The sequence below is a fragment of the Castor canadensis genome, chromosome 10, assembly GCF_047511655.1.
Source record: "Castor canadensis chromosome 10, mCasCan1.hap1v2, whole genome shotgun sequence".
In the NCBI taxonomy this organism is placed as follows: Eukaryota; Metazoa; Chordata; class Mammalia; order Rodentia; family Castoridae; genus Castor; species Castor canadensis.
This window is the reverse complement of record NC_133395.1, coordinates 35147839-35171316: the sequence shown is the minus strand read 5'-3', so window position 1 is coordinate 35171316 and position 23478 is coordinate 35147839. Positions and strand designations below refer to the sequence as shown.

The 23478-nt window shown below is 39.3% G+C and overlaps 1 protein-coding gene across 9 annotated transcripts in view; it reads right to left on the bottom strand.

Moving 5' to 3' along the window:
- The window catches only part of Klf12 (KLF transcription factor 12), a 580787-nt gene that overhangs the window by 191548 nt on the left and 365761 nt on the right, over positions 1 to 23478 (bottom strand). The gene's annotated exons all lie outside the window — the stretch shown is intronic.

The window sequence follows — 23478 nt, the reverse complement described above, 5'->3', positions numbered from 1 at the left end:
GTGGCCAGTGAGGAATGGTTCTGGGGAATAAAATAGGGAAGTGCTACAGAGCCTGGCTAGCTTCTGCCTGGTCATGAATCAGGTGTCCAGTCTAAAGCTGCTGACCTTGATGTTGCCTAAGGCATTCAGCAGGACAGCAGGATATCGTCCAGTTTCAGATCTCTGTGCACGATGCCCTTCTTATGGCAGTAGCTCATGGCATCAGTCTGAACATTCTCAGAGCCTCCTCCTGGCGCAGAGAGTGGGCCTGTCAGATACAATGCAGTCTCTTCCACCTGCACACTTGCCCCTTCGTAAAGTAGATGTGCTCCGTTGTTTTCATCCTATGGAACAGCTTGATAATATCGAGGAGATCTGCAGTCATCAATACATCCACTTCAGATATATTATGAGTGGGATTTCTACTTTCCCTTGGTAGGACTGTCACAGACACCGGGTCCCCATGAGGCAATGTTGGGCCAGTTTCACCTGGCCAAAAATATCCCATCTAATCATTCTCAGGACCCCTTCTTGAAGAAGCTGGCTGCAAGGACAGGCCATGCCCCACAATTTCCTTACCACTTTCACTAAACATCATAGGTAACAATGCTAACATAAGAAAAAGAATGATAGGCAGTGAATAGTACTGAAATGTGTGTCATCTGTGTAGTACAAGACACAACAAAATGCACTGAAAACTGAACAATACAAGGCAAGAGGAAAAGGATAAGGAAGAGTAATAGAGGGGGTTAGATTGACCAAAGCACAAGATATTCACAGGTAAGATACCCCACTGACTAATGAACAGACACTTAAACAATGAAGGACATCATTTTTACATAAAAACATCAACATAAAACATCATGTTTAAGAGGAGTATGAGTAGCAGGAGGGGATAGTAAATGAAGAGGGTATGGTATAGGAGGGTGAATACGGTTGAGGTACTTTCTATACATATATGAATATTGAATATTGAAAGCTGCTGAAGTCATTTCAAGGAGAGGGGGAGGGAGGGAGAATAATGGAGGTGATAAACCAAACCAGGGTACAATACATGTATATATGGAAATATCACAATGAAACTCCCCATATAATTATGTTAAAAATGAAAAAATGAGGAAAAATCAAAACCAAAACCAAGAAACCAAACCAAAACAACAGCAAACAAGCTAGCTATGTGTGAGTCTAACAGGTCACCAGTCAATTATAAGGACAAAAATCTTCTCCCTCATATGTGGACATTAGATCAAGGGCAAACACAACAATGGGATTGGACTTTGAGCACATGATAAAAGCGAGAGCACACAAGGGAGGGGTGAGGATAGGTAAGACACCTAAAAAATTAGCTAGCATTTGTTGCCCTTAACACAGAGAAACTAAAGCAGATACCTTCAAAGCAACTGAGGCCAATAGGAAAAGGGGACCAGGAGAACAAGGGTAGATCAAAAAGAATTAACCTAGAAGGTAACACACATGCACAGGAAATTAATGTGAGTCAACTCCCTATATAGCTATCCTTATCTCAACCAGCAAAAACCCTTGTTGCTTCCTATTATTGCTTATACTCTCTCCACAACAAAATTAGAAATAAGGGCAAAATAGTTTCTGCTGGGTATTGAGGGAGTGGGGGGGGAGGGGAGAGGGAGGGGGCGGAGTGGGTGGTAAGGGAGGGATTGGGGGCAGGGGGGAGAAATGACCCAAGTCTTGTATGCACATATGAATAATAAAATAATAAAAAAATAAAAATAAAAAATAAACTATCCATAAGGTATAAATTTAAATAAATAAATAAATAAATAAATAAATAAAATATTTTTTAAAAAAGGATAAAAATCCAATAAGGGCAGAACGGGTTCTGCCTAGAAGTTGGGGGCGGGGGGGGTAGGGGGGAAAGGTGGGGGGTGGGGGCAGGGGGGAGAAATGACCCAAAAATGTATACACATGCAAATAAATGAATAAAAAAAAAAGGACAAAATTTCAGCACAGACCAGGACATTATATAGATGGTGTTTACAACTCAGTCACACTGGCTCCTTATGAGACCAGAGAAAGAAATGGAATAGCTGGGGATAACCCACAGGGGTTGGCCTACTTTTTGGCCTTGAGAACTTTTTCCACTCTAATAACAATAATGACGGTAATAATAATAGCAACAATAATGATAAAGGACTCCAGAAGCTTTGCTTAGTGAACCATGGAGAATGCAATTTATTTGCTTAAAAATTAAAACCAGTAGGATGCTTCAATGGCCTTTTCATTTTGAGTCTGAAAATCTGTAGTAACTCTTGGGTTTTAAGGACCTCATGGTATCTATCCTCAAGGTATTCAATTTCTTTTTCTTTAAACACTGAGCAATTGGTGTCCAAAGAATGGGAGCACTTCAATGACATTGTGCCATCATAACAAAATGCTCGGTTCCCTAGACACCATTGGCACGTTATTAACGTCTTATGGGGCTTTCGTCATAATTTTCTAATAAGGTCCTCATCAGATTTCTCATCAGAAGCCTTGCAACCCAGAAGGCAACGGGTTGATATATTCAGACAAAGTAACCTTCCAATAGAAATGAGGGTATTTCCAGGTGTCTCAGTTCCTGTGTACTGCGGTAACAAAATACCCTAGACTGGGTGATCTGTTAACAACAGAAATTTATTTCCTACAGTTCTGGAGACTAGCAGATTCAAGATTAAGACACAGGAAATTTGGTGTGTGGAGAGGGCTTGCTTTCTCCCTCTAACATGTAACTTGCTGCTCTGTCCTCACATGGCAGAAGAGCCAGAGGCTTTATTTCATTTTTTTTTTCCATTTGTGTAGTTCCATGTGATTTATTTATAGATCTTCCTTGTCATTGCCAAAAGTCTTTCATTCTTTAGTCATTTTTGTGGCCCATCCTATGTTTCTTTAAACATGCAGACAGCCATTCTACTTTCTACACCTGCTAATGCAAATAGGTAAACCCTGGAAGTGTCTAAATGTGCAGTTTTATTGTCTTGACCAACTCTCACTACAATTCTCTGCATCCTCTTAAAATGGGTGACAAGTGACTGTGATCCACTTGCTCTAAATCTGTTAAAGACTTCATGCTTGAGAGAGCCCTTCTGTCTGCTTCTGCCAGGAGTGAGGACACCATTTATGGAAACACTGTAGTGAGCAGATCCCAAACATCCCAAGGTAATGATGGTGCCTGAGGTTTGGAGCCCCCTTCCTTACTGCCTGCCACGTCTTGGTGTCCACACAGCAGTGTTTACACATACACACCCTCAGCACAATCACCATCCTACTTCTGCGCTCTGTTTTGGACTCATCTGTTCCATTTTTGTATAGGGACAAGGAAGGTTTGATTTTTAAGAGATTTTCCAGTACTGGCACCATACCAACCCACCAAAAGTTGGAGTTACCAACCACACTAGTTGGAACTGATTAAACACTGCAAGTAAAGTCTACATTATTTCTTAAGCAGTGACATCAAACTGCCAGTCCCTACTCTAAAATATAGAATGGCTCTTTGTTCACTGGAGCATATTAATCTTCACTGCCTGTTTTCACACACACTTCCACCCACACTTCCCCCAGGAGCCTTGCTCCACCTGAAGTGAAAAGTCTCTTCATGGGTTTTCATGTCCAATACATATTCTGTCTGCAGTCACAAAGCAGTTTCCATATATGGATGACACTATCATGTCCACTGCTTTTTATCAAACTAATTTCTAACTAGTCTTAAAACCCAGCCCCATTCACTTTCCTTGGGAGCTTACTTATTCCAACATTTATTTCTCCCCTCTCCTTGGTTTCCAGTTTTAAAAACTTAACATGGAACAAAACTATATAATCAAAGATTAAAAAAAAAAAAAGATCCTATAGGTCACTTGTCTACAGCCTACAATGCAAATCAACCAACACCCAGAGTGGTTAAGTCACTTGCTAAAGGACAACCAGACTCTGGATGGCAAGGAACACACTAACATCTGGTCACAGCCCAGGTCTCCTTTACATTTTGCTGCTCACTGGATCTCTCTGTTCTCTCTGAATAAAACACCTACATTCCAGGCTCCCACAGAATGAAAACCAAAGCCCTTTCAGTGACTTCATGATCTGCTGCTCCCTCCCTGTCCCCTATAAGCCACCAACCTCCTTAGACTTATCAATCTCACCTTTCTCTCCTAGCTCTTCTGCCTCAGACAGAGTGACCTCTTTAATATTCCTAAAACACAAAAGCGTGCTCCTCCTTCAGGCCTTTAGGCTTGGTCTTTATTCCAGATCTACCTGCCTGGAATGACATTAATCTAAATATCTGCCTGATTTACTCTAGTGTGTAATCTATAGGTCTTGGCTCAATGTTTCCCTATCAGAAATCTAATAAAAAATCACCCTCCTAGGCCCTGCATGGTGGCTCATGCCTGTAATCTCAACTACTTGAAAGGCAGAGATAGGAGGATTGTCATGGTTTGAGGGTAGTCTGGGGAAAAAATAGTTACCAAGACCCTTTCTTGAGGAACATGCAGGAAGTGGTTGTGCATACTTGTAATTCCAGATATGTGGGAGGCAAAGGTAGGAGGATCAGAGTCCAAGGCTGGCCTCAGGAAAAAACATGACATCCTATCTGAAAAATAACTAAAGTAAAAAGGGTTTGGGGAGAGTTGCTTAAGGGGTACAGCACTTGCTTTGCAAGCATGAGGCCCTGAGTTCAAACCGTAGAACTGCCCACTACCCCCAAAAATCACCCTTCCTGATCAATCTTCAACCCCCATAAATGTTTTCATTTTCCTTTTTGTTTTTTAAGGGTGTTTATTAACTATTGTGCTATTGACAATTCTCTCTGCTTACTGATAGCTCTGTGAATCCAACAATGATGAGTAATAAAATTACTTCATTATAGTTCATACATACTTGACCTATTTTGTGGAAAGTGAACCTGAGACATACCAATTTTTATCCTCTCATAATCAACAATAAGAATTGAATTTAAAATGAATTCAAACCCTCTCTTGAAACTAAAGGACAAGGAGTCAATTGGATCAGGACAGGATGAAAGAGCTGACTTGGAGGCTCTGACCACAGTAGGAGGTCACATTCTGGGGGCCCTGCCACTGGAAGGTTTGTTGATTTGAATTTGCATTCCTGAACATCTCTTAGAACAGAACGAAGACACTGAACAGACATGAAGCAAAGCCAAAGTGAACATCAATCTAAAGATGAAACATAACTAGCCCGAGGAACTAGCGACAAGAAACACTTACCCACTCTACATAGGCGCTAACCCAGCAGACAGGAGAGGAAGTTCAGAGTTTCTGCATTATTTGCAAGCTAATTTTCTGGAAGGCACAATTAGAATGAATGATCTTCTGGAGCACAAAATTTGTATATTCTAGAAGTATTGCCTTCTTGATGTTCAAGTGACCAGAGGGTTCTCTGGACCTCCTCACCATCTTCCCCTTTCTTCATTATGAAACTGCCCAGTTCTGGGAAACTCTGAAGAAGCTGACACTTAACAGCTTTGGGCCTTTCACTTCTGCCCCTGAAGTGACTGTTTGGAGCAAGGAGCGTAAGCTAAGTGGACTGGACTATCACACCTGCATCTGATGTACACTGAGCTGTGGATCACTATGCTATGTATCCCACTCCCAAGAAATGATCTCATGACTGTTTTATCCCTACTCCCTTAAGTGTACCAGGTATATGGTATGAGCATGGTATTTACAGAATGAACAACCGAGCCAATGCTGACACCAGGTACAGTTAAATTATGTTGGCATTGGAACAATGACCAGAATAGAAGGATCATTCAGGCTTCCTCTTCTCCAGTAGCACTCACAGCACAGAGGACAATAGACCTGTTTCTGATGAGCAGAAGCAGGACTTATACAAAAGATCTTTATCATAGAGTACAAAATCTTTGGGTGGCACTGAATAAATACAATTATGATTTGTCAATCAAAAATCCTATCAGTAGCCAGACTCTAGTGGCACAAGCCGGTAATCCTATGGCTACTTGGGAGGCTGAGATAAGGAGGATTGCAGTTCCAGGCTTGCCTAGGAAAATAGTTCATGAGACCTTATCTCCAAAATAACCAGAGCGAAATGAACTGGAAGTGTGGCTCAAACATTAGAGCACCTATGTTGCAAGCACAAAGCCCTGAGTTCAAACTCCAGTCCCACACACACACAAAAAGTTAGCAATAAATTTTTGTTGCTGTTGGGTTGAGACAGGGTCTTGCCATGTTCCCCAGGCTGGCCTTGAATTTGCTATACAGCCCAAGGTGGCCTCAAACTCAAAGTCCTTCTGCCACCCACCTCCAAAGTGCTGAGATTACACAAGTGTATCACCATGCCGAGGTAGTAATAAGATTTTTAAAGATAGTTAATAAAAGGTATGAGTATGTGGTATGATGTTAAATGAGTATTTGTTTAAACCTCATGGCTCATTAAAAAGGCAGTGTTACATTAGGAAGCTATTTCAACTTTTACTCATAAAGGCAATCAAAAAATGACCACCAAGAAAAGATGACTTTCGTCTAATAATACAAATTTAGAGGAACTATAAGGTAGTATTTGAAGATACAATTCATGGCCTTAATACTGCACTTGCACCACGGATCTTAATACAGTCCTAGGGTGAACAGCTGGAACATGTAGGGAAGCAGGGTTTCAAGCTCACAGAAATGTTCTTGAAGAAGTGCATATGCACCGGTCTCAATTCCTCTGCTCTAAATGAAGTATTATATATTTTTAAATGTACTGACAAGGTAATAAGCATTCCACTAGGAATCACAGAAACAAGAAAAATATTCAGGTAAGAAATACAAGCTCTATACTAAAACTTTCATTCCCTATGTTTTCAACCATAGAAATGTACACTGTGTCTTTGTGCTTTCTTTCTATGACTATTCCAAAGCAAATAGAAGCTTTTTTGTTTGGGAGGCCAGAGACCCTGCCATTCACTCCAGTGTTTCTGTTCCTTTCCTGTTTCTATAAGGTACAATGATTTAGCAGGTGTCCGCCCCACCCCAAAGACCTGCTGCAGGCCTACCTACTTAATTCCCTTCACAATACCTCCCAAAAGGTAGCTTCTGAAAGAGCTTCTACACAGCTCCTCAGGAAAACCGTGGACAATTGTTTACATAATGAGGGCTGCTGGAGGTATGAATGTGTGCTGCTCTGCTTCTCAGTTCAGCATGTTCATGCTTGCCTTTTTGCTTCCACAGGCCATTAAAAAAAATACCATTTGGTTTTCAGCCCACAACTATTCAGAACCACTGAGAGTCTTCCTCCCAGGGGACAATAGGAGCAGTTACTCTTTTATGGATACTTCTTTAGGTTTAATTATATCCTCCCAAAATGACAAGTGAATTCAATACCTGAGAAGGGGAACTTATTTGGAAACAGGGTCATTGCAAATTAACCAGACAAGATGAGGTCATACTGGACTACGGAAGGGCCTTTAAGGCAATATGACTTGTGTCTTTTGAAGAGGACAGGAGATACACAGTGATGCACAGGAAGGAGACAGACTGGACAGATACCTCAGCAGGCCAAGGATACAAATAAAGACTGCTGGTAACTGACAGAAGTTAGTGTGACAAGGAAAGATGACCTATCAGTTTCAGAGACAGCATGGGCCTGTCAACACATTTGGATTTCTACCTTCCAGAAGTAGGAGAAAATAAATTTCTGTCTTTGTTGGTGTTGTTCTTGTTGCTGCTGCTTTGGTGGTACTGGGGGTTTGAACTTTCCTGATTTCTATGCAGGTGCTCTAGGGTTTGAGGCATGCCTCCAATACTGAATTTCTGATGTTTTAAGGCACAGAGTTTATAGCAACCTGTTAAGGCAGCCCCAGGAAACTAATATATATATCTTCATAACACAAAGTTCTTTCTTAATTCTTAGTCTTTTTTTTTTTTAAATTACTTCTTTAGGTTTCACCTTCCTTCTCTAACATCAAGCTATTTATTCCTTCCTCTCTCCCCTGTATCATTTCCCAACTTCTTCATGGCATTAACTTAGGTTCCAACTGACCTTCCCTAAGCGCCTCCCAAGCACAGCACACGTGCCCATCTCCTCTGACTGTAAACTCTCAAAGCCCCGGCTTGTTTCTCATCTCCACATCCCAGGACTAAATCTCAAATCAGGCAGTGTCGGCAGCACAGCGGAACTCCTATTTTGCCTTTTTGTGCACTTTTCTTTCTTTGTCACTCACTCTTTTTCCTCCTCTATACCTCATTTATCATTCATTTAGAATTCGGCAAGCAGTGTTAAGAGTTTTCTTAAGAGTGTTAAGAGTAATCCATCTATATAACTCCAGGAAAAACCAACTGCTACAGTGCTCAAGAGCCACGGCCTACCCATAGGAATCCAGATTACTCCTGGGATTTGCTGGAATTTTAATCAACTGGAATGGCGGTCTGTACTCCATTCAGTCTGTCTGTCTGTCCTGGTGGTCAGCAGACAGGCAGCACAGCATCCTTCTGTGAACTCAGCATGAGTAAGAAGCTCTCATTCCCCCAGGGTGCCCAGAGTATGGCATTAGAAACAGAACCGAACCAGGCAGGTTAGCAAGCAAAGCCTTTACGTCAGCAATGACCAAAGCCATGGATTTGAACTTGGCAAAAAAAAATTAAAAAGTAAATTTTTTGAATCTTTTAAATAAGACATAGGTTTTCCATTCTATTTAGAAAAGATTTCATGAATTAATCGTCAGCTGTTATTGCTTTAAGTGCAGCTCATTTAAAACTTTACAAAGTAAGGAGCACATGTCACGTCTCAAACATGGCACCAGAAACTTATGATTATCTTTGAAACAGCGTTATAAACATTTTCCTGTTAAAAATAAAAAGTTTAAAAAGGAAAGCACAGTCAAATGTTTATAAGAAATATTTTAGGTTGCACATATATGAATCAAATGGATTTACTTTTATTCTTTGCTGGTCCCTGGTCAGTCTGGCCCTGCGTCTGTAAGCTGACTGGTTTGCTTCTCCCAACATTAATCAATGAACCCTCACCTCAGGGTGCTGCACCCTGAGCACCCTTGTTCTGACATCTCCATCCCTCACTCTCTGATATGGTTCTGATATCTGCTTCCTGATCCCTTGAATTTCTCTCTCCCGGTCTTTCTACATCAGTCTGACTTGCCACTTCACACAGACCCAGTGTTCCCTGGGACTAGATCCTCACTGGGTATATTCCACCTTAGAATTTCACTGAAATGAGACATTTTCACTAAGCCCTACCTCTACTATACTTACAGCAGTGTACTAGTAGACACTCAATAAATGCAAGTTAAATGAGTCAAATAATTTTTTATTCAGTAAGAAAAAAGTTACAGATGTAAGTATCAAAAAAGCCATATTCTATTGCTTGCTCTAGACAATAAGCAGGAGTCCAGAAAATGTATGCATGGTTAAAAGGCACCATTATGAAGGACCTCTTACTAGTCACACTTCTGTTGCTGTGACCAAATGCCTGAGAAAAGTCAACTTGCAGAAAGGAAAAGCTTATTTGTCTCATGGTTTCAGAGGTGCCAGTCCATGGTCACTTGGCCCTGTATCTCTGATCCTGTGCCAGCACAGTGCACCATGGCAGAAGAAGTGTTTGGATAGAAGCTGCTCACCTCATGGTAGCCTAGGAGAGAAAGATAGGAGAGGGGAGGGGAAGGGAGGGAGGAGGGGGAGGGGAGGGGAGAGAGCAGGGAGAGAGAGGGGATGGGGGCCAGAGAAAGAAAACAAAGAAGGGGCCAGGGTCCCAATATTATCTCAAGGCCCTACTCCAACTTCTTACCTTCCTTTGTTAGGCTCCACCTGCTAATTACCTTCCAATATCGCCACAGGACAGTGACCCAACCTACAAAATATGATCTTTGGGTAACATTTAAGATCTAAACTAAAGCCGGTGTGGTGATGAGCACCTGCAATGCAAGTACACCAGAGGATGAGGCAGGAAGACCATGGATTCGAGGCCAACCTGGGCCACATAGTGACATCCTCTCAATAAACCAAACAAAACATTCCAAATCCTGACAGGCACTTATTTTCATATTCACTTTTCAGTAGAGAAAAATGCAGGGGATATTAGGGCTGTCATATTACAATCTCTCATGACTCTCTGTTTTTCATTTTTGAGTTATTTTTACCATGAAATAATTTTAAACTTATATAAAAATTACAAAAAAAACCCATATACCATTTTACATGGGTTTCAAGTTGCTGCCTTTTTATATCCATTTGTACATCATAACCATTTGTTTAATCACCCACCTCTCTACATTTCACATACATATATATATATACACACACATATAGGCACAAACACATACGTGTGCATAGGCAATCATTTTAACTAAATATCTGAGATATTTCCAGATATATTACTCCTTTATTCATAAATATTTTGGTTTATATATGCTGAGAACAAGTGTACTGTTTTATCTAATCACAATCTAATTACCAAAATCAGTTAACACTGAAGTAATAATTGTATCTAATCCACAGGCCATGTTCAAGTTTAATTAATTTTTTTTCACATCTGGCAGAACACTTGTATATGAATCTACTCATATACCATCTTTTTCCAGGCTTAGATCTGTAAGTAAAAATATTAAATGTTCACTGTCAATCATTTTGCCACAAGTGTACCACTCTCCTCACTCATCCTCTTAAAGTCTTTATTTAGGGCAGTTTGAGTTGTGCCATCCTAGAGTTTGAGAACTTTTACTTTACCTTTGATAACTGATAAACAGCTTGGATATAAACACCTTGGTTCATACTTTCTATCTTTGAGCTCCTGAATTCTTGCCTCTTTTGAAGCCAGCCTAAGTATCTTGGCCTTATTATCTGGGGTTGTTCTTGCTTGAGGGCCAGGGGTCAGCTCTCATTTTCTGTTGAAGGCCCCGGTTGCAAATATTTTGAACACTGTGGGCCACATACATCCTTTCTGTCATAGTCCTTAAAAACAGAAGCCATTCCTAGCTCCAGGCTGTACAGGTTGACAATGTGTGCTACAGGCCATGAGGATTTTTTTCTTGAAGTTCCTTAGTCTTACTAGGATGTGTATAGATCTCCTGAGGTTTTCCTAGGTACTTAGAAATCCCTTCCAGTACTACACTAGGGTCTTCATTTTATTCAAGAAAGTTCTGTAGATTTAGTTTTAAATAATAGCTCTTTTTCCATGTTTTTCTTCTTCACAGGTTCCAACTATACACAAGATAGGAATTACTTTGCCTTTTATTTTAACAACTCCTGTTAGACCATTTTTGCCTTTTATCTTATATTCACTTAGTTATTTGCCTATATTTCTTCAATGATCCTCCTTAGTCTTTGTTGCTTATAATTTATTCATTTTTCCCATCTCTTCCCTAAATCTAAAATCAATCTTGCTTATTTCTTTCTCCTACTTAGTCCATTTCTACTCTTAAACTTCAAATTTTGGTTTAAACATTCTCCTTCCCCCACCCAAAGTCCCAAATAACTGTTTGTTAATATTTAGTTCATTCTGTCATGCTATATTACACTTCTCTCTTGTTTATGATAGGAGCTGAGGAAAACTTTCACCAGGTGACAGGTTTTGATTCTCATTTTGTTTTCTTCTTAGAGTAGTTCTAAAGTCTACTTACACCTGCACTTCATGAACAAGGATAGTGGGCTGGGGTTGTTAATGTAAGTTTTAGTCATTATTTCAGCTAAAATTAAAAAAATCAAAAATTATTAAATGGTTGGTGGGAGGGGGTGATGGAGGGGAATTGTGCTGTATTTTCCATTGAATTTTTCATCTTTTTTTGTCGGCGGGAGTGGGGGGAGGGTTCAGGATCCTAGATTTCCTTGTGCTTTCACCACAGAATGCTCAAAGGTCAATTTCCCATCTACTTTTTCTATTAATAGGCTGGTTCTTTCAGAGGCTCCAGGTGAAAATTCATGCTTGGCTCCTTCCAGATTCTGGTGCCTTGCTCCTGGCTGCACTGCATCAATCCTCACATTGTCTCCAATCTCTTCCTGCTTCCCTCTTCAAAAGGCAAGTGCTATTTCATTCAGGGACACCCAGATAATCCAGGGTAATCGCCTCATCTCAAGATCCTCAACAAAATCACATCTGCAAAGTCCCCTTTGGAACATCCACAGGTTCCTGGGATTAAGACCTGACTATTTTTAGAGGTCACCAGTCAGCCAGCCCATCATGCCTTTTTGCCACTAGAAGTGGCGCCTTTCCAAAGCTGCCTGCTTAAGGTCCACAATTTATTCACATCCTTTCCCTGAACTCAGTGCTCTGTTAGTCCTATGCCTCTTTTAAAATTTCTGAAGTTAGGATTCACCTTGTCTTTTGGGAGGTTTGATTTTGGCTCAATCACATCTTCCCCTTTCTGTGCATTTTATTTATTTATTTATTTATCCAGCAACCCACTCTCTACAAAGACTGGACAGCGAGTCTTGAGAAACGTCTTTTCTGGAAAGTGGTGTTTATTTTTCCACTTATAAGTAATTTGAAGTTTGTAGGATTCTGTCTTAATACTCTACCTAAAGCATGAAGTTTTGTGGTTTTATTTGTTCTTATTGATCTGCAAAGTTTTTTGTTGAGGCTTGAAATTATTTTAGCTGTCATAATTAGGAAGCATAAATCCTATGTGAAATAGACAAACAGTACTCCATTTTTGGGGAATAGCTGGCTGTTTCATACACATGCATGCACACACACACACACTGAGGGAGGGAGGGAGGGAAGAAGAGAGAGACAGTGGGAGAAAGGTTTAAAAATCAATAATTGTACACTGTACCCACTGGCTAAGGTGTTATATAGTTACTCATAGAAATAATAACTAATTAAAAGCCATAGCTTTTTTTTCTTTTTAACACCTTAGATTTATTGAATTCCAGAACTGCTAGACCAAAAGGACCAGAAATATCGAGCACCTGGCAAGTTTTTCTCTCACTGTGGCAGAAGAAACATACAGATCACCACCTCTGCAAACATCCAACCTTCAGCAGGCCCACGTCTAAAAGTGCAGAAACACTAGTGAATTGATGTCATTATGGCAAATGCAGTGCTCTAGATACAGTGCTTTATAAAGCCAATGCAAATAAACACTGTCACTGCAGCTCTCTCTGCCTCCACCTATGAAAACCTGCAATCATAATATTTAAATAAGAATCTTCTAAGAAGGTTTATAACGAATTAGCCAGTTAAGTCACTTTGTAAATGAAGGCTTAAGTACTCTCATGTAACTTTGATGGATGGGAGGATGAAGCAGAAGCTTCAGTGACAGACAGTGGTCATACAAATTAATATATTAATATCTAACAAAGAAATGGAAGATGAAGAGCTGGTATGTCTGCCATTAGCATTCAGGGATGTAAGTGTAAGGAATGGCTTTGAGTTTTTTCAATAGGGTTATTGTTTTTATTTAATCATTAACTTCCTGTGTTCCCAGTGAATGGATACATCTAACACGTTTTCAACGCAGTGAAATGTAGTCATCAATTATTTGAAGGCAGAACATGACACAGGTATTGCTTGGACTATTCTTCTGATCAACAAGGTCAAACAATGATTGTCTCTATAAACTCCATAACTACTGATCAAATTTGAATCAAAAACATATTATTCAAGTTTGGACATGCATTGTGTACCAAGGGTCTACTTGGCCCTGACTTAAGAGAAAACACTCCATTTCCTAATGTCAGTTTATTTGCTATAAAAATGATTACAAGTGCTACTAAAAGACTCAATGCAGAGTGTTTTTATGAGGAAATACACACTTATTTTATTAAAGAATCTCAACACCTTTCTGGTACTATTCCTCCAGCACAGATTGATTTCTCTCATCCTTAGACAAGTCTGTCATAGTCTGCATGAGGTGTCATTACCTTGAGGTTTTTCTAGATCTTCTAAATCAGATATAATCACCCCATCTTCAAAGATTTATTACTTTTAAATACCACTATATTTGTACTTGTCCACACTGCTTACCAAACACATATGGTGGCAATGTAAAGCTAGTATACTAAAAGCCCAGCTTTTCGTTTACATTAGGTGATAAGTGTCATGTATTTGTAGTTATCACAGCTTCATTGGCAGATCTTTCTTGATACTCGGTATTTTTGAGGAAGAGGAAAATAATAATAACAAATCCCCTAGGTTATCAGAAGAACTAAATGAAATAACATGGATAAAGTGCTGAATCTAAGACATAAGTAACAAACATTCACCAAAATCTTTATTCCCTGCTGCAATCTCATCCTGCCATCTGAGAATAAAACTCTCTTTGTATCAAAGACGATTACGCTATTTGGTGTCTTTGGCACATTCAGGTCAAGACTTGGTGCATAATACTCAGAAAGCATTTTTAAAAATCAAACTGTATAAAAAGTACTAACCAAACAACATCTGGGAGCTCTTTCACTGTGAAGGCATGGTGAAAAATGAAAAACAAAAATCTTTCCCGATCTGTATGTCAGTAAGGGCTTAGTCTAGTTAAAAAGGTTAGTCTAATAGAAGGGCAATTAATCTTTAAGTGCACAGTTTACTTAATTTCATTTCTTCATTAGTTATTTATCATTTATTTATCTATTTGATATTTATTTGTTATTTCACTCACAAGACTGTGAGTGAAAAGGACCATAGGCACAGCTTCAAGGCAGTGCTGACTTGGCAAGCACAATTCTACGTGATCAAAACTTAAAGCTTATTTTCCCTTCCTTCAATTTTTCCAAATATACCTCCCTTGGCAATTTTTCTTACTCCTACTCAAATCCGTGTTTCCATGGCAATGTTCACCTTGATATTCACCACTGGAATGTCTACTGAGGCAATATTTCTACTGATCTCTCTCTTAAATTGCTCCTAGAAAAATGCAATTCTCCAGTTCAGGATGAAGATGAACAGGACAAGGAAAGTTGCTCCTAACTTGTGTGTTTCTCGCCTCCTCCTTCAGTACTGCAGAAGAGAGCTCTCACACAGAGCTATTTTAGGTACATTTTAAATACTTGACAACAAAAGAAGTAAACTCAAGAAGAATTTCAGACTCTGAGGTGAGAACTACATATGATCACTGGTTGAGAGCTATTTAACAATCCAGAAAAGAAGAAAGGAAGAATGCCAGTAAGAGAATTACTTAACAGGGACTTATTTCCTCTCCCTTGATTCTGAGTTTGACCAGGAGTTTGGCTAGATACTCAATTTCTCCTGCCAGAACCCTAGAATAGCTAAGGGAACCCTAACTGGTATCGGAGGTTTCAACTGACGTGTTCAAAATCCTACTACTAGGCTCTTTAACGCTTCTTCATTTATTCCTCTGTTTTGAGTTGTGCTGCCAAAGTCCTAAAGATCTAAAACACACTATTATTTCTGCATTGAGTCAATTTGACAACTATGAAAACCAATCCTATTTTAGAGAATATATAAGTGTGTCAAGCTAATTGGGTGCCCTGTAATTAAAGAGTTAGTGATCACACTTGGAGCATGTCTTCCTAGCAGGGCTGCCCGTGTTGTAGGAAGTCCCTGAATACTCAAAGGAACATTTTTAGGAAACCTCATAATTGGAAGAATATTCATAGATTCAGTTCTGACATTCCTTCCAGAACACCAGAGGAGCTATCTAAGACATACCAAGAATAGCTTTAGAATGTTTACCCATGAGTTAAATCAAAATGTCATGGCAGAGTTTTGACTACTATGGCAAGACATAAACCTAACTATAGTCACATGACTCATTTTTAAGATCCCTGTAGACTGCATAGACACAGCCCAGATTGTCTCTGCTGACACCACTTATCTTGATATAAGGAAGAAATATGTCTTTCTCTAACTTCTAAATCTAGAATGGAAAGAAAATGAGATGAATCCATTAAAAACAGCAAAAGCCTAAATTCCCTGACCAATTAAGTCCAAATTAAAACTGGTCACACCACTTCACAGTTCTGTCCTGATGGGTCCAATGATACTATGTCATGTTTGATGTGTTTTACTCTCCCCCCAATTCCTAACTACATCAACATAACATATCACACTGTCGTGAACCAGTCCTTTATATTGCACTTAAATGCATCCAGGAATCTGGACGTTATAATCAATACAGCATAAACATACCCTCCCATGCTTTGAATGTTTTTCTCATGTGAAGTGGTTTTCAGTACATCAGGGTTACCCTCCAACAGACTGATATACCATTAGATTTTTGAACCGTTATCTGACAGCAAGTCAAGCCGACTGCTATTGTCATTTACTTATCTGTATTTCTCTCCCCTAAATTTCCTCCATTAATGGAAGGGCACCCAGCAGCAGTAACTATGCCAGAGTCCAGTGAGGATTTCGCCATGTAGACCTCTCCCAGCTACAGAGACGCTCCACCATTGGCATCTTAGCCCTTTCAAACTCAGAAAAGTATAAAACTAGTTTGAAAAGCCTATTCTGAGAAACTCAGTACTGCCAAACTGTAAGAAGTATCTGGTGTTTGTGAAGACAAATTTATTTATATACAAATGTACAAGACAGACATAAGAATTTATACATGCACAAGCATTTGCTTATGCATTTGTAGTTGATGAATGTGTATGAATTTATATAAAGAAACATACCAATGTTTATATACATGTAACTATTCACATATATGCAAATGTATGTGTGTGCAGTCTACATGTGTTTGTGCCTTTATTTTTAAAAATATATTATAAGGTTAAGTGTGGGCAGGCAGCTCTATGCCTAGGCATAGCAGTATCTCACTCAAGGAAAGGCCAGTACAATATTCAAACACCAACTTAAGTGTTCAGTGAAGTCTCTCAACAAAACATTACCAATTAAAACGTGGTTGCAATGCATAAGCTCTTAAAATTCTCCTTTTCCTCATTTGCTAAATTTGCAACTTGACAAATCTGTCCTCATCCACTCAACTTTTTAATTCTACCCAAATTTGTCAGAACATTTAATGACTCCTATGTTCAATTCCTCTGTGCCCAAACACACATCCTCTTTCAAAATAGATTATTCTCCCACTCGGAACAGTTCTCTATCCTCTCCAAAATCAAAACCATGCTGGTTTTCCTGATTTTCAGTTCTAGCTGCTCCCTCAAAAATCATTCTTTTCCTCTTATCCAGGTTCTACATAACAAACACCTACCACAAAAGGAAGAGGTCATGAATACTTTCACATTATATTTTTTCCTGTCTCATATCTATCATAAAATGTTCCTAAAATATTGGAAAGAACACTAGTAAGCTCTGTGATCACATAGACACTTAGACATTCAGAGACTTAATTTCCTCAATTAGAAATACAGTTGTAAGAATCAAATGTAGTAATTTATACTAAAGGTTTACAACAAATGTTTGTTAAGCTGGAATCCATTGGTTGGCAAATTTCAACAGAATCCCCCTAATATAAACTCAAGATTTTTTTAGCTTGGTAAGTTTGAAAACAAATCAAGTATTTTAAAAGTGCCTCCCCTAGGGTAGACATAACACACATATTGAATACCCATGCTGTAAGTTTCCAGATGTCATGTTCTTTGTGGTTATTTCAGCTGTGTTGTATCCCCGTCAAGTCCTTAAGAAGGAGGAGCTATCCTTCCCATTTGTAAAAGATGAAAAGAAATATTAAGTGTCCATAACCACACCTAGAGGTTATAGAGAAAAGAGAGGCTTCAGAACCTGTGTTTGTAGAATCAAGAAACAGCATTACGCTTTAATTGAACAAAATCTTTCTCTCTCTCTCTCTCTCTCTCTCTCTCTCTCTCTCTCTCTCTCTCTCTCCCTTTTTCAATAGGGAAGTCATGTGGTTTGAGCCTTGCAAAGAACCTGAGGGTTTTCTATCATTACCCAGAAGTGTTTTGGTACTTCTTCCATTTAGCTGCATTAATCCATGGGTAAATTTCAAAGAAATTGCATTCTACTTATAATGGTATTATTTTCAAGGAATAAAACCTTCATGTTTCACGTACACTGAACGGTACTTGATTCTTGCCCTCCGTTGCTTAAAGATTTTACGTAGGAAATACAGACCAAGGTTGCATGTGTTTGCTTTTTCACCTTTTTCTTTCAGCAGTCCTGGTGTCAGATCCCTCAAGAGTTTCAAGTGTAGTAAAGACAGAAGATGAACTTAACATTGCAGCATCCATGGAAACTGCAGAAATCAAAAGCTGCACTGCGAGAGATATCAAAGACCGGGTTTTGGAAAACTTGAGGGGTACTGGGAAGGGAAGGATGTGACCCAGACTGTGTGTAAGATTTTATCATTTTTATCCCAATAGTTTTGTTTGGTTGAGGGTGGGGGAAGATGATCCATCTTTTCTTACAAACAAGACAGAAGCTCACTCATCTGATCCTTTAGGGAGAGCAGATAATACGAGGCCCACACAATGGAAGATGCTTGACACTGTATCACAAGAACACAGCCACAGATTTCTAGTTGGGCTGAACAAATTAAAAGGAAATATATACTTCAAGCATTGTCTTAGGTGTTTTTAAAGATTTCTGCTAATCCAAGAGCCCTTTGTTCAAACTTTTTTTGAAAAATTAGAAAAGAGACAACTTTCCGAAGGAGTAATTAGAAAAAAAAAAAAAAATTCAGCCAGGGGAGCCTGGGCTGAATATTAACCTAAGGTCCCTCCCCAGGGTGGCTTTATGTGCACTCAACCAGGCAGTGCAGCCCTGCTGCTAGGCATTCAGAGATGAACTCCGAATTGGAGAGGTTCACTCCAATAGCAATTTTCATTCTATACAAAAGATATGGGATCTTTGGAGACATCATTTAAATGTCAATTTTCATGCTTCCTGTTCGAAATGATGGCACTTCTAACATCAATATTTTAAACAGTTCAAGTATTTTTTTAACTTCTAAATGAGTCATTCACTCTGTTAGTAGAGAAGATGTAAAATAAAATGTCAATGACTAAAATGTGAATGACTTCTTCAAAAACAGTTAAGAATCTTCCTCCTGATTCACTGGTAATTGGCTTGGAACTTGGAAACACAACCCTGACAATCGGGACTCAGGGCTCTGCAAAAATTCAAAGGCTGATGGAGCAAGTGACTGGGCCACTTCCAGCTTCACACTCCTACACCACCTACAGAGCAACCCCTCAGCCACAGTGCTCAGAGTTTCAAAGCAGTCATTCATGCCATTCAGAATTTATATGCATACACTAATCTATTTCAGATACTAAAAACTGCTGAGATGTCTTCAGGCTACAGAACCCACCAGCTGCTTTAAGGGTCCCAAACCATCAGCCAGGCAGCAATGGAAGCTCTCCTCCCCATGAGTCCCAGTCACTAAGGGAAGCCTTCAATTGTTCTTTTATAGAGTGAGGTTCTGGGATTTCAGTAGTATTATCTCAGAAGTCACAGTCACCCAGAAGCCAAATGAACCAGGTCCCCTCTTAGATCACTCTGTAGCAGAGCTCTGGAAAAGCTGTAAGCATGAGAATAACCTGGGAATTTGTTGAGCATAGGTTGTTTTTTCCTGGTTGGGAGGTCTGGGATGGGAACCCAGAGATGTCATCTTGAGGAAAAGCTGCATTCCATGCCCCAGGTTTCCAAAAGTATCTTCCCATCAATTTATCTTCGCCCATCTCTGACCATCCATCCCATACAGGAACACTAGTATGTCTGGCCATTCATTGGAAACGATTGCTAACAACATGACACCTGAGAAAAATCCCAACTTCTCAGTTTTCTCTTGAGAAAGTGATGATTGTAGTACTTGTTGTAATCTAGCTTCTCAGTGAATTAATAAAATCATCACAGCTGGTGTAGTGGGTGTAGTGTTTAACACATAACAAAAAAACCAAAGTTATTAAAGGAGAATAACTTACTTTGTAAAATGAATAAGAGTACAGTAAGCTTTCCTTATTGGCAGATTTATTTTACGCAGTTTTGACCAACTGTAGTCAATTAATAATATTTTTTTAAATCAAGAGAAATTTCAAGGCAAATATTTTTAATTCCTATGTGCATATTATGTAGCTCAGTGGACAGAGAGAAGCTCTCAATCAGTCCTGTCTTATTGTCAATTGTGTTTAAGATGTTATGTGATCTACTGAATATTTTTTTTGCCCTTCATTTTGTGAAAATCTGCCTCCCAAAAGGCAAATGGTGCCCAAAAAGTGAGGTAAAAGTGAATGTGTTTAATTGCAGTGTTCAAGTGAAAATCTCAGATTTGTTGAAAGGGACATGTTGCTGGCCACCAGTGGCTCACACTTGTAATCCTAGACACTTGGGAGGCTGAGCTAGGGAGAGGTTGGAGGCCAGTCCATGCAAATAGTTTGTGAGACCCCATCTCCAAAACAACCAGAGAAAAATGGACTGGAGATGTGGTTCAAGTGGTAGAGTACCTGCTTTGCAATCACAAAGTCCTGAGTTCAAACCCAAGTCCATGAAAAAAAAAAAAGGTGACATTTCTACATACAAGAGGGGGAGACTGAGTGCAGGAAATTAAGAAGGTGAATATCATTGATGTACTCTCTATATAAGAATTTTTATATAGAATTTTTAAACCTGTTGAAACTACCATAAGAAGGGGACTAAAGTAGAAAGAAAAATAGAGATGAACGAATTTGGGTTATAATACATATCACGGAAATGTCACCAGGAACCAAAACTCCCCATGTACCTATGTTAAACAAACAAAAACGTCATTTTTTTTTTTTGTGGTACTGGGACTTGAACTCAGGGTCTACACCTTGATCCACTCCACCAGCCCTTTTTTGTGATGGGTTTTTTCGAGATAGGGTCTCACGAACTATTTGCTCGGGCTGGGTTCGAACCGTGACCTGCCTCCTGAGTATCTAGGACTACAGGAGTGAGCCACCAGCACCAAGCTTTTTTTTTTTTTTCTTTTACAAAATCGGAGAATAGGAGGGCAGTACAGGTCCTGTCTGTGGGGTGGTACCAGTAGAAGGTAGGGAAAGGGTATAGGAGAGTGAATATGGTATAAATACTGTGTGCACATGTATGTAAATGCAAAAATGATACCTGTTGAAACTGTTCCAGGAATGGGGAGGGAGACAAAAGAGAATGGTGGAGGGGGTGAATTCAAGCTGATATATTTGATCACTGTAAGAACATTATAAATGTCACAATGTACCCTTATCCAGCACAATAAAATAAATAAATAATAAAACAAACAAAAAGGGTGGCATGTGTTTAGTGAAAGTTGGGTGGCATCATGGGAAAATGAACCAAACGTCCACAGTACAGCACTGGACTCTGCATCCATCCTGAGCATGTGTGGCTCTTCCTCCACTGTGGCCTCCTGTAGACACCAAGGGTCTAGTGTACATCTCTCTAACTTACAATTCACAGACAGAATTCATAGCTGAGGTTTAAACGCCTGTGGTTGTTTTGTTTGAAATACCCAAACAATTGTGGCTAGGCAGAATAAAACCAAATTCAGGCACATCTTAAGGGCTCTACGACTCTGGTAAAATGGAGGGTCTGCAGAATCACACACATCCTCTTTTGGAAATCAACTGAAACACCTCCCTAGCTCTGTGAAAATAATGGCCCAAAGCAGCTACATGTATCCTCCCCAAAGTGTTTACACAGAATTAGAATGAAGTCATACCAGATAAACAAAATGGCACGCAGAACTTGAAAGGGTGTGAAGCATGAACTCAAATGTCTACTACTTAACTAGAACACACAGCTTTTTTTGTGAACAAGTATCAGCAATTCCAAGTTTATCTAAATGAATTGTCAAACAGTTAAATAGGCTTGAAAATTCAGTACCACAGAGGCGGAGAAATGCAAGAAGGAGAAAGTAGGGAAGGGAAGGGAAGGGAAAGAGAGAAATGAATAAATCCAGTGGGAAGGGAGCTCCCTAGAGGCTGGGCGCCAACACCACAAATTTGACCAAAAATAATAATAATAATAATAATAATAATAATAATAAATCAGTACCTGACCAATACTCTTTCTTTATATTGTAGGTAAGAGAATTCTGTTGTCCAAGCAAAAGAATGACTATCTTGTTTTACTCAAAAATATCTGTTGTCAGCTGTCAGCCTGAACAAGGGTAAGTCCCATGTCCACTCATGTTTTCCCACACTATTTCCACTCAAGCACCTCCTCTCCTCACTTTTACCAACAGGACTCAGTTCCATTCCCACCTACGTCATCAGACCAGCTCTTCCTCATGCCAGCGCTGTTCCGAGTCATCTAAGTCCATGAGCTTGTATATCTATACTCTTCACTGAAATCCCCGACTGTGCACAGGTCCTGGCACATGAAGGATGCAGGCAATTAAATGCCTTAGCTGAAGGCTAAGTGTTAGAAACTCTGGGCTATAACCTCACAACAGCCACTAATTATTTCTGGGCTCCAGGCAAGTGATTTCATATGATGTTCCAATTTGTCGTGTGAAAAACAGTGCTCACAATACTCTGCTCTATCTTCACTGAACCAAGGCAAACATCGTACGATACAAGACATACAGGGGACGAACGGATGCAAGATAATACTTGTCACTATGTTTCTTCAGACTACAAACTCATGAGCAGTTCAAGTACCTTTCCAGCACCAAATAAACTAGATTAACCAAATCAGTGTCAAGAATCGCTAATACAATAAGTTGTTTTCAAGAAATGAAATAAAATGATGAAAATGATTTTTCAAGACTTGTCAAAAACAAAACAAAGCAAAAACATAAAAGTCAATGATTTTCCATGACTGACTCACACAGAGGGCTGTGTGACCTTGAACCTAACCATTGTTAATTATAGCTATCCTGACTGATCAAGTGGGATGCTTACTGCAAGATGACTAGGAATTAAGTGACCAAGAACAAAGAGCTAAACATAAATGGAACCCTTCATTCATTTGTTCTTACTGGGAAATTGGGATCAATTTCCAAGCAAATCTTGGAGTCAAACTCTGGCCCACCATCATTCCTAACCACCCACCTCATTCCTGAAACCAAATTAACAAATGAATGTACATGCAATCAAGCTGAGAAGACAGGTGATACACAAGATACAAGATATGACCTCAATTAAGCACTAAATTAGGTGGGTAGTGATTACAAATAGACTCAATAAAAATGCAGAGAAGAGAGATCACAGGAATAATTTGTGGAAGAGGGACTTTGTGCAAGATAACCATGACTACAATAAAGGAACACAGAGGGTATTTCAGGTTGAAATGATAGCTGTTACTTTAAAATCTTACATATATTAACTTTTTCTTCCCAAAAACTTCATGAAGTAGATACTGTTAAAATTTCTATTTTACAAAAGTAGCAACTGAGGCAGAAGAATTAAGTAGCCTACTCAAGTCACAGGTGAAGTAGCACAGCCAGAACATAAATATAGGCAGTCTGTCTCCAGAATCTACACACTTATTCCAAAGCCACTGAGATACAACTTGATATATTTATCAAGAAAGTGAATAAATATCACTTTGCAAACAACAGAATCCACCTTGACTAATTTTAGATAGATTTTGGTGGAGAGAGAGAGAGAGAGAGACAGAGAGAGAGAGAGAGCCACAGAGAGACTGATTTTCTCTTGGTAGTTCACAGAATTAGACCTG